The sequence below is a fragment of the Conger conger genome, chromosome 19, assembly GCF_963514075.1.
Source record: "Conger conger chromosome 19, fConCon1.1, whole genome shotgun sequence".
Taxonomy (NCBI): Eukaryota; Metazoa; Chordata; class Actinopteri; order Anguilliformes; family Congridae; genus Conger; species Conger conger.
Genome location: NC_083778.1, coordinates 8,689,147 through 8,700,335, shown reverse-complemented (window position 1 = coordinate 8,700,335; position 11,189 = coordinate 8,689,147). Strand labels below are relative to the sequence as shown.

The following is an 11,189-nucleotide window of genomic DNA, read 5'->3' as shown; positions in this document are numbered from 1 at the left end:
TTTACACGATAAAATGATTAGCATATTAGACGTATTTAGTCACCTTCTGTGGATCAGTGTATTAGTTTAACGAAATGATAAAAAAGCTAATTAGAAGTTTGTATTAGTTTAACGAAGATATCAAAGGAATTAGCACTGTTTAGGTTAATTTGGTTTTCTCTGTCCTTTTTGCTGTGATCCTAACTGTGTAGCCGGAACGGACTTATTTTTGTAACCGTATGTTCTTGTGTGATGCAGTTTTTCTTTCTGTTGTTCGTTTTTTCTTTTTTCTTTTTGCTTCTGTCTCAGATATTAAACCGTTTTTCCTAATATTCGTCTCTCTGTGTGTTGTCGTTCTGGGTGCTTGTCTGATGTTATAGCGTTCACATGATTTCCCCCCTCCCTGGCCCAAAATTTTCACACAACCCCCCCCCCCCCCTCCCCCTCCTCTGTGTGTTCGCTGTCTTTCTGTGTGTGATGTTTTTATAGGCAGTTCTGTCTCACTCGGGTAAGGCATAAATGCGCATCGTCGCCGTCTATGTCATCTATGTCACTTTGGAGGACTGCCGCTGTGCGTTACCCCGCTCTATGGTTGTCTGACCAAGCAGGAAATCTGAAAGCCAGAGGAAACCAATAAAACCCAGATTCAGGCGTTTATATTAATAAAAATAATAATAATAAACGTATTGTAAAAACATTTAAAGAGAGCTGTATATGCATATTTGTTAACTCTTCCAAATATGGCCGCCCAATTCTTTTGCGTTTGACCGCTGACCTAAACCAATGAAATAATTCCATTGCTTTTCTATACGTGTACACGTCCCTGCTGTACAAGATTGGACGTTTTCCTTTTTTTGGGGGGGTGGAGGGGGGTCATGTATTTTAAGGTAAGCCTTTTTGTTTGGTTATATGAAACTTTTACATTTGGTTTAAATTGACTTTTGCTCTTTCTATAGCGGTTATTGACCGTTTCTCACTGGGTTTCTGGTACAGGCCCCTAAATACAATGACAGACTATTGCATTCTGGTTTATAGCATCTGCAAATCGGTTCTAAACACTGCATCTACTTCACCACTTTTTTAGCTCCCATTTGAAATGGAATGCAATTATAAACGTACACTATATTAAAACACAAAACAAAATGTTGAACATTGTGTTTTGATCTGAATTCTTCTGCAGTTGTAAAGCATTGTCCATATTCAACTTTCTTTTGCAAAGTCTTACATCTAAAACTGATGCCAAAAAAGGACTATCGGCTGCACACTGATGTGGCTTGACACTAACCAATGAGGATATAGTCCTGTTTCCATCTGACCAATCAGGTAAGATCGTTTACCACCGCCATTTCATCTGGACCAATCGGGAAGGATTCTTCACTATGGCTGCAGGGGTAGGAGCACCTTCTTGTGAACGGTATCGTAATGCAACATGACGTAATAAGTCTCACCTTTAGATGTATAATTATTTGTTTGACTTGTTACAAATGTGCAGGTGTAACATTTGCCCTCTTGATTTTAAAGTTTATTAAAATCAGATGGACACAAATTCCTTTGGCAACCTTAAAGGCACAGTAATCAACCTCATAAAATGCTGTTTGAAGATGACTGGTTTTGAACGTGGCCAAGTGAACTGCACTGTAACTCTTGTAACACTAGATGGCGCCAGAGGCGGCTTCAAACCAAACTGAGTCCTGGAGGGCCGCAGGGTGCGCTGGCTTTGGTAAATCAGCACGTAAATGGTTGGCATTTATATAGCGCCTTTATCCAAAGCGCGGTACAACTGATGCTTCTCATTCACCCATTCATACACACACTCACACACTGACGGTGATTGGCTGCCATGCAAGGTACCGACCTGCTCGTCAGGAGCATTTGGGGGTTAGGCGTCTTGCTCAGAGACACTTCGATACAGCCCGGGCGGGGGATCGAACCGGCAACCCTCCGACTGCCAGACGACTGCTCTTACTGCCTGAGCCATGTCGCCCCCTAACTCTAATTAACGTAACTCTAACGGCTTCAGTTGCTAAATTAGCTCCCCTCACCTCAATTCTTGGGTCTGAATTGGTTGCTGATATTAAGGCAACAGCAAAACCAAGCACACCCTGCGCTCCTCCAGGACCAGGAGTGAGGACCGTTGACCAGGTACAGACCGGGTGTAAAGAGGTGAATTGTGGTGTCGTGAGGAGCTCTGTGATGAAAGGTAGCGGCCGTAGTTGGTTGTATTGAATCGGAAACGAGGATTAAAGCGATACACAATCATGGTTGCATGTTAGGAATCACCCACTTATAATGTGCGTGTGTTAATATACTGTATGTCACTAAAAAGATGGCAAATACGGGCTTTCATTTTGCAAGGGATGCAATGAGACTAGTGTCGCCACACATTCTACATGGCCTGTAATGGCCACAAGAGGGCAGTATTGGCACATTTTTCCATTACGAATAGGCTTTTGATGGCTGACTTGCATGAGTCTGGTGTTCAATGTAACTATTAAAAGCAATGGAAAAATCCAATTTTGTTTTCATACAATTGCATGTTAATATTTACATGGCAACATGACAGGGGAGACTGAGCAGACTCTTACATATTCCCTGGAATAAAATTGTTTGGTCCACGAAAAAAGGAGGTAACTAAAGTTTGAGCTGTAGTACACAGAATAAAATAAAAATAAAATAAAGCAATATTGTTGGCGTATATCCGGCTTAGGGGGGAAATGCGAACGGATGGGATATTTAACTTACTCAGTATTCCAAGTTCCTTTCCTGCCGTCTTGTTTTCTCTAACTATTTTCCAGTTGTGTGAGTGAAAAAATGGAAACGACGAAATCTTTTCGCATTTCCAATTCCAAAATTTAAATTACGGCAAGTTACTACTGCGCTTTCAGTTGTATGTTTGGCACGAACTAAATGGGCAATCCGACATTCATCGATGTCACTTGGCCCCATTTTCTCGACGCTCTTGGCGCGGAAGCTTTAGTTAATTTCCGCCTCTGCGTCAGAGAAAGTGTTACTTCAGTGGTTCTCGAACTCGATCCTGGCGCGCGCCTGTGTTTCCTGCTTTTCGTTCCAACCACAGTTGGCTAATCTGGAGTCATAATCAGCTGTTGATTTTTCATAATTACTCTCGACATGTTTTGAGGGATTATTTACCCTCTTTAGCCACATTATGTCAGAGATGTATGTCGATGCCGTGAAGAATAAAAGTCCCATATTTAGAAATGATAATGAACCGAACCTGCATTATGTTAATAAGATTAAATAGTTTAAGAATTTGAACCCGTGCGTTCAACCAACTTCAGATATTGGCTGCACAACAGCAACATACAGGGTCCCCCGGGAATGGGTTTGAGAACCACTGGCCATCGGTTGTTGTGACACGCTCAATCAGACGTTTGTGTTTCCAAACTTTACAGAAATTAATTTTAACAGAACTCAGTCAGGAAAGCTGATCTTTTCAACTTCGTATGCCATCACTTGCTGAAGCCTGAATACGCATATACACACATGGCGCATAGATGCGCAAACGTATACGCATACACTCGCACACAATTGTGCCAGAAGTGGAAGATTTTTTTCTGAAATGTCACCATTGATGCTGCAGATCCGCGCTTTGTAGCTGAGCCTCCGTCAGACGTATATTTAACCTCCATTACGGAGCTGTTAGCGAGCATGACGCCCCGACGAGAAACCGCGAACAACAGCTAATTACGCACGGCTGGTTTCAACAGGGCGAGCATTATCTCACAACAACAGAAATACGCGTGCCATAAAACCTTTCTCTCAGAACGGATTTAACCCGTTTGGGGTGTGTTTTTTGTGTGAAACAGTCAGTTAAGGCGGTATTGGTAATTCCCCTCTATCACTGTGCAATGAATCCCGGAGACTGGCAGGAATAATGATTAATTCCACCTTAATTTAACGAGGGAGGTCAGTTGAGAGCTCGGGTCTCTTGAGTGGTAACCCCGGGGAAGCAAAGTAGCCAATGCAGTGTAAGGGTACAGTGTAGCCAATCGGACGCAAGGCATTTCTAGGTTGCCAGATGTAGTCAGATGTGTGGGATTTTGTTAGGGTTTAATGCGGAAGTCGTTAGGTAGGTGTGACGTCTGTGGTGGTTGTTTCTGCGTTTTACCAGCTGAGTTGTATGCCTTCATACAACTCAGCTGTATGAAGGCAGCTGAAATTAATCATCCTGGCTGTTGCCACGTCTTCAGTCGTCTTGTGTTTGGTCACACTATTGGTCTGACGCTCAACAACACCTTACAGAAGGGGGGCATGGTTCTCTTACATCTCTCTCTGTTATAAATGTTCAGGATTTATGTTACACTGAGCTAATCAGTACATAAAGGGGTCGAGTTTTAACCGACGTGATTTATCTGAACATGAATTGTGCAGTACATTCCTTAACCGACAGGCGCAAGGCGTCTGAAAACAATTAAAGACCATCTTTAATATAACGCATTCTGCATTGCTACAAAGCCAGTATTACGATACAATACTAGCAAAATTGTATCTTACACAAAAACCTTTCTTTTCCGATTTAAGCCCGTATTTCAGTGGATGATATGCAGAATGAATCGAGTAGTCTACCAAAGCCGAATCTACAGCAGTACTGTGCGTTAATATTTGGCACCATTTCATAAATCACACCATTTAGCGTCTATGCGTGCATCCATTCACGAACGGCTTTAGCCGAGACGGTTACCTCCTGTACAGATTAAGTGGGGTTTGGGAATGTCGATAATTAATAGGAGCAGATAACTGAATCCCCGCCGTATTATCGTGACCCCATCGGGTTCTTATCGCTTAGAAACAGGCTCTCTCTCTCTGATTCTCTGGGGGTTCCTCCCCCATTATCCCTCTACGCTTTCATGGTCCTGAGTCATACCCGCATACAGCGCCCGTCACAGACCCTGTTCTCTCAGACGAGATACATTTTTTTAAAATCCACTTAAATTTTAAGCTTGAGTAAGGGTAGGCTGATCTGTTTCCGGTAGCAGGTTTGAATGAAAAACTATTTTTAAAAGGCCATAAATCCTGTTATTTAACCGCATAATTGCGTTTATTTTATGAGATGGTCATTAGATAGTGAGTTATTGCTGTTATTCTACACGAGAACAGTGTTTGGGCAGTGTTTTGAAATTGCACATTTTTACATTTTGCCGTTGGCTAAAATGATTATTTATTCCAGTGTATGTCCACTAGGTGGTATTATTGCAGCAACTCCGTGGCGCTGCTGCTGGTTCTCGTTTTGCAAGGTAGCCTCTTCTCTACCGACGGTAACATGCCAAACCCTGCTCCGCACGCTTATTTTTTCCGTAAATGGTGCAAGTTGCCAGATTTTTCTGCTGTTGCGCACATTTTAGTGGGGGGAGAGGGGGAACGGTTCTGGAATAAACGAAGCCGCAACAATGAAAATTAAAAAGCAAGAAGGGGAAAACAAACGCGTTTCTGTGGGAAACGATTAGTGCTGCCGCATTAAGACGGATCCATGGTACAGTGGTACAAAGACTAAGCTACGGGGATATAAGAGCCCGTCTCCTCTCTCAGTGCCTTGCCTCTGTCTCTAGTGTTTCTGCCTGCTTGTCTGCCCGTCTGTCTATCGGCCAGCAGCAGCCACAGGTTACCAGTGGTCTTAAGTGCAAGAGATACACCTCTTCCTCGATTGGCCTTAGCTTTCTTTTGTACTTTGTAATGTGTGGCCGGAGTATGTGGCTGAACATCGGGGTTAGTGGACAGAGCCTTGGCCGAGTGCACGCGCTTCAACAGCAATGCCCTTGATAAGCGGATACGGGCTGCACACCGTTAACCCCAAAGGCGCAACCGAACCGACATTTGAAATAGTAAAGAATTAAAAATGTTTTAAAAAGAAAGGATGGTTTGTCCTTCATGAAGATTGTTGTATGTTGAATTCGGAAGGCTACCTTGGTTTCTGAACCGAAGCGAAAGAGAAAGTGTCGTCATAAACGAGAGATGACTTTGCGACGACCTTTGGCGCAAACGGCCTCTGCATAAAGGCATAACGGCCTTCTCCACGACAGATAAATGGCGTGGCGCTATCACCATATCCATGGCAACCATCTGGGTCCACATCTCGCTGGGATATTAGTTATGAGAAGGCGAGAGTGAAACGCGGATTAAAAGGTAATCTCGAAAACAGTGTATCAGTCAAAAGCTAATTTACATATCTTTTTTCCTTGTTTAATATAACAATTGTGTATTCTGAACATAACATATATATTTATATCGTAAGAAGCCTACTGCTGACCATTGTAAAATTGAATGAAAGTGGTAGGCTAAATGACGACCTTATGCCTTGAAATATACTCCGCCGTTATCTGAGTCGAGATACGGTGCATGGCGATGGTTCTCGGCTCTGTTCCTTGAACTCTCCCATCCAGTAGGTTTTCACTCCACTCCAAATTAAATGACATCACCTATTGGGACGCACAAACAAGAACACGAAGCAAATTAGAGTGATTTTTGGCCTTGCAACACCGTGGCAGCTGACCACAGTGAACGACATAAAAACACTGACAAAATACTCTGTGAAGACAACCTGGTCACTGAGACACCTGGCTGCCCAGATGTCGCGGTCTGTGACTTTCAAGAGGTGGATGCAGAGCTTAATTTCCTCACAAAATGGGCGAAAATACAACGAGGCACGGTCAATGTACTTCCCCCCCCAAATAAAAAAGAAATCACACCCGCAATTATCTCTCCCAGATGCTCTCGGATACAGAGAGACTGCCGTTCCGTTTGGGAGAGAGGAGGAGATGTGTGGATTTGGAAACACATTGCTATTTCCGAAAAACCGAGGGACAGTGAGTATCAATGCGAAATAAAGAAAGATCTATTATAGTTAATTACCAATTGTATGTGTTGTTGATGTACACTTTGATTCTTCTCTATGTCATAGTTCGATTTGTTATTTCCTATGTGTGATGTCAGTGTATGCTTTGGAAATGTGAGTCTAAAGCTGTATAAAATGGCAATAAAGATTATTTTAATTTTCAATTGTGTGCGTGTGCGTGTGTGGAAAAACTACATTGCATGAAAACCTCAAATAAATCGAGTAAAATAGGGCCTACGAAATACATTGGCAGATGTGCTTGAATTTGTTCGATAGGAGTAACAATTACGACTGCATAGGTTATTCCATATTGCATTCCCGTATGAAACATTCAGTTAATAAGGGTAATATGGCCCACCCCCATCACGTGATAAATGCAGACAGCGTTCCACCGTTCGGCCTAATCTTCCCCCAGCAGATAAACTTGTCCAACACATTTCTGAAGGTTAGAAATTCGTTGCATTAAATTGTGTTCGCCAAACATGAATAATAGACACGTTAAACGTTTTAGATTTTTCTAAACTTTTCGTCACATCCGCTCGACTGCGTCGTTCTCAAAGATTATGATTAATTATCTGTTGTTGATGAAAAATACACGCGAGCCCAAAGGAGCGAAGGCAGGTCGACCTCGTTCATTTCAGGTGAGAACTGTCTGACACAACCGTTATGCCGCAGTGTGGCGAGAGAACGGCGGCTCGTGAGATACGCGACGTTCCTTATCTGATGCCTCACAGATTTCACCAATTACAATTTTAAAGACATTTTCACTGCCGCAAGACACGACGCCACCCCCAGTGCGCACACAAACACACACACACACACCAATCACTCCCCGCCACCTAGGCTATTCATTGTGATATTTGATTCAGCGAATTACGGCGTGTAACAAAACATAGCGAGCTGAAAGGCAGATAATCTGGTGCAGGGAGATAAGGACGCATTATTTCCGATCATTATGAATCAGGCGATGCCGTGACTCCTTTCTTAATCAGCCTCTCTGATCCCTGCGTTCGTGAGCGGCGCAGATAAGCGACGGGACTTCGGTAATTCTCTCCACCTCGACCTAATATTTTAAAATAAATAAGGAAGAAAAACACCAAAGTAGCTCAAGCACACGTCACCAGTATGAAATACATTTGAAAACGACGCCGAACGGCTGCGGTTAGCCTTTGCCTTATCTGATTGACTCTGATGGCTGTAACCGCAAACATTATGGTCCATGGACACACAAGCGAGAGACGCATTTGCCAGAAACAAATGTGGTAGGCCTAAATGTAAAACCTCAGGGTTTGAAATTGTATCTTAAATTGTAAAGAAGTGATGACTGACTTAAACGACAAGAACGAATGGTAACCTAAATATGTTTATAAGAGGGATGGGCTATGTGCAATTGATATCACATTCAGCCTTTTTTATTATCGAGAATAACGGATGCCAAGACGTATAAACGAAGGCCTTACCTATTAATGCTATGTAGTATTAGGCTAGGCTATAGGCTCGTTTAATTTGAAATATCGTTTGGAATTGATCAAGTTCATTCAAAATATATAAATTTTTCCAGACGTTATAAACCTTGAGTATTGTAGCTACTTATGCACGAACCAACTTTGAATTGTAGGCTTTCGGCCTGTCGAACAAGCATAGCCTACCATATGGATATGGCCTATTTGTTAGCCTATTTTTTGCATTGACACCCTCTTTCTTCTTAGACTTAGGCGTGTATTTATCATAAGCATTTTATTTACTTCTAGTACATCTTAATGAATAATTTTCCTGATTTGCTAGACCAACAATTGTATTAAAATACTAAATAGGCTACTAATTGAAAGCTCTCGCCGCCATGGAAACATTGATTTATGGAAACATTGACTCGTTAAATTCCTAATTGTACTGAATTGGTCGACAAATGATCATCTAGATATAGCTGTGCTATCGCTATTCTCATTCAGAAGAAAAGTTATTTTAAAATATGCACCTTGCCTTTTAATTTCAGTAGGATCATGGCGTTATTATAATTATTTTTGATATGATGGTGACGATGATGATGATTCGTATTAAAATGAGTAGTTGACCTTTTGCAAAGATGCTTACATCAAAAACCTATTTATGATGTAGCTTACTTACATGTCATTACATTAAGTTCATTTTGATTTGTTTATGATAGCTTCCCTTTCTTTTACCATGTGAAATTATAAATTATGTGTTTTTGTTTCCTCTACTTGAGCATCGACCCGGAAGAGCTCTGATTAAATGTCAACGAGTGCTTCAGTTGGTTGGTGTGCGCGTTTCTGTCGGCTGTGGTGTAGGCTAGAGTGCCCAGGTTTCCCCCTCGCCGTGCGAAGTCTCAAGTGCCGTCACCACTTCAATCTTTGTGTCATTCGCCCGAAAATCTGCGGCAGGGTTATAAAAATAGCAACATCTGCTGCAAAGGTCAGTAACTACTTAAATGTTTTAACTTTGTCTGTTCCTTATTAAAAAAAGGGAACGGTTCAGCTAGCCTGGCGAGAAATACGCTCCTGAGAATGTCTGCTCCCGCGGCCGGCGTCGATTTGCACCTGTTAATTGTTTGTTTTTTAAAAGAAAATGTGCATCAAAAGTCCGATTGTTTTGTTTGTTTATTTAAATATATATATATATATATATATATATATATATATATATATATATATATATATATATATATATATATATATATATGTGTGTGTGTGTGTGTGTGTGTGTGTGTGTGTGTGTGTGTGTGTTGGTAATGCTCATGAAAAAAAAGCACACTCGCGTTTCTTTTTACCTATTAATAGAAGTCGAGATATTCAAACGTCAGTGCAGGTGGGCTCTCGATTCGCAGGACAAAACGCGATTTAAATATCCCAAGCATCATCAGCAAGGAGGGGGCGCCAGCTGTAATTCCATTCGTGTCGCCTAAATTGTAGTGGGCCTATTTATCGTCCTGCTCTTTTCGAAATTGCTGCCGCTTTTCGGCGTTTTGTGGGAAATTTGACTTCGCCGTATTCTGAAATGGAGACAACCGGACTGCAGGGTAAGGTGAGGTCTATAATTGGTAAAAACTAATCTGAATGCAAATATTAGACCACAAAATGAGCTGGGATTTTTTTTGGGGGGTATTTGTGGTCGCATTGGTTTGATTTTCAGAGGGGTTAGTTTATCGTTGGACTATGGCATTCAGTTATGCCTATTGAAAAGGACCTAACGGGTGGAATCTCATGGCGCCTTTTAGATACGGGAATACGTGTGTGGCGACATATTAGCTGCCAGCGGGTGCAAATCCAGTTTTATGATGGTTAATCGCCAGGCGCGAGGCTTTCATGTACGGATGAAATTCACTTCCATATTGCATTGCACATAAGATGTATCATTTGTTTAAATGTATTCAGATTGTCGTTCCTTCGAGCACAAAACGGGCGACCTAGACTATATTTTCATCGCTTAAATGCTGGGTTTATTCCTTTTTGATACTTGAACGGGTTTGTGTTCCATTTGGCAACAATGCTAATATGCATTTTACACTTGAAAACGTTTGATAGGATATAGGCTATCGTGTAGTTAAATCATTTTGGCTACCTAATAATTCCGACATGCTGTGAGGTCTCTGTGATGTCCATTGAGGGGAGGAACGCGTATTTTCTGGTTTGAAAAGTCACACATGCTAAAAATGCATAAAGCATTTTTCTGCGGAACGTTCCAAGAACGACGCTTCACCTCGGGTTTCGCACCAGTTAGATTCTGAGAATAACATTATAAAGTAGTACTAAGTCGCCCCAGTTTGTTCTTGAAAAGACTTGACAACCATGAAGCAGAGGTTATTAGTCATAAAGGCAAATGCTCGAAATATTTTTTTGCAGGGGTTTTTTTCTCATCTTTTTTTTTTTCAGGTCCTGTCTCGCGAGTCTAAACCAGTTTATGTTTCATAGTCAACTCGTTAACCTCTTGATGAATTGGTACATTTTATAATTGTAAAGCTATGTGTTCAACAACTGTATTAATAATAATAATAATAATAATAATAATAATAATAATAATAATAATAATAACAATAATAATCATAACCATAATCATAACCATAATCATAACCATAATCATAATCATAATCATCATAATAATAATAATAATAATAATATTCTTCTTATTATTATTATTATTATTTCACACAAATAGTCACCTTTCTTTTACAGTTCACTTTCTATGTCAAAGACACCCACTCTCTCTGACTTCTCTTTATGAGACTGTATTCCGCATGCATGACGTGAATTGACGCGCAATTCCTGCGCAATAACTGAAATATTTCGTTTAACCCCAAGATATTCGTCTCATGGGTTTCTCATGGCAGCAACATTCGTCCTATAAG

At 41.2% G+C, this 11,189-nt stretch overlaps 1 protein-coding gene across 1 annotated transcript in view; it reads left to right on the top strand.

The window, feature by feature from the left end:
- Positions 1 to 9,101: 9,101 nt before the first annotated feature.
- LOC133119148 (transcription factor GATA-3-like) overlaps positions 9,102 to 11,189 on the top strand; it is a 13,187-nt gene continuing 11,099 nt past the window's right edge. The window contains exon 1 of the mRNA XM_061229590.1: positions 9,102 to 9,259. The gene's annotated coding sequence lies outside the window, so the exon portion shown is untranslated. The remainder of the gene's footprint in view (positions 9,260 to 11,189) is intronic.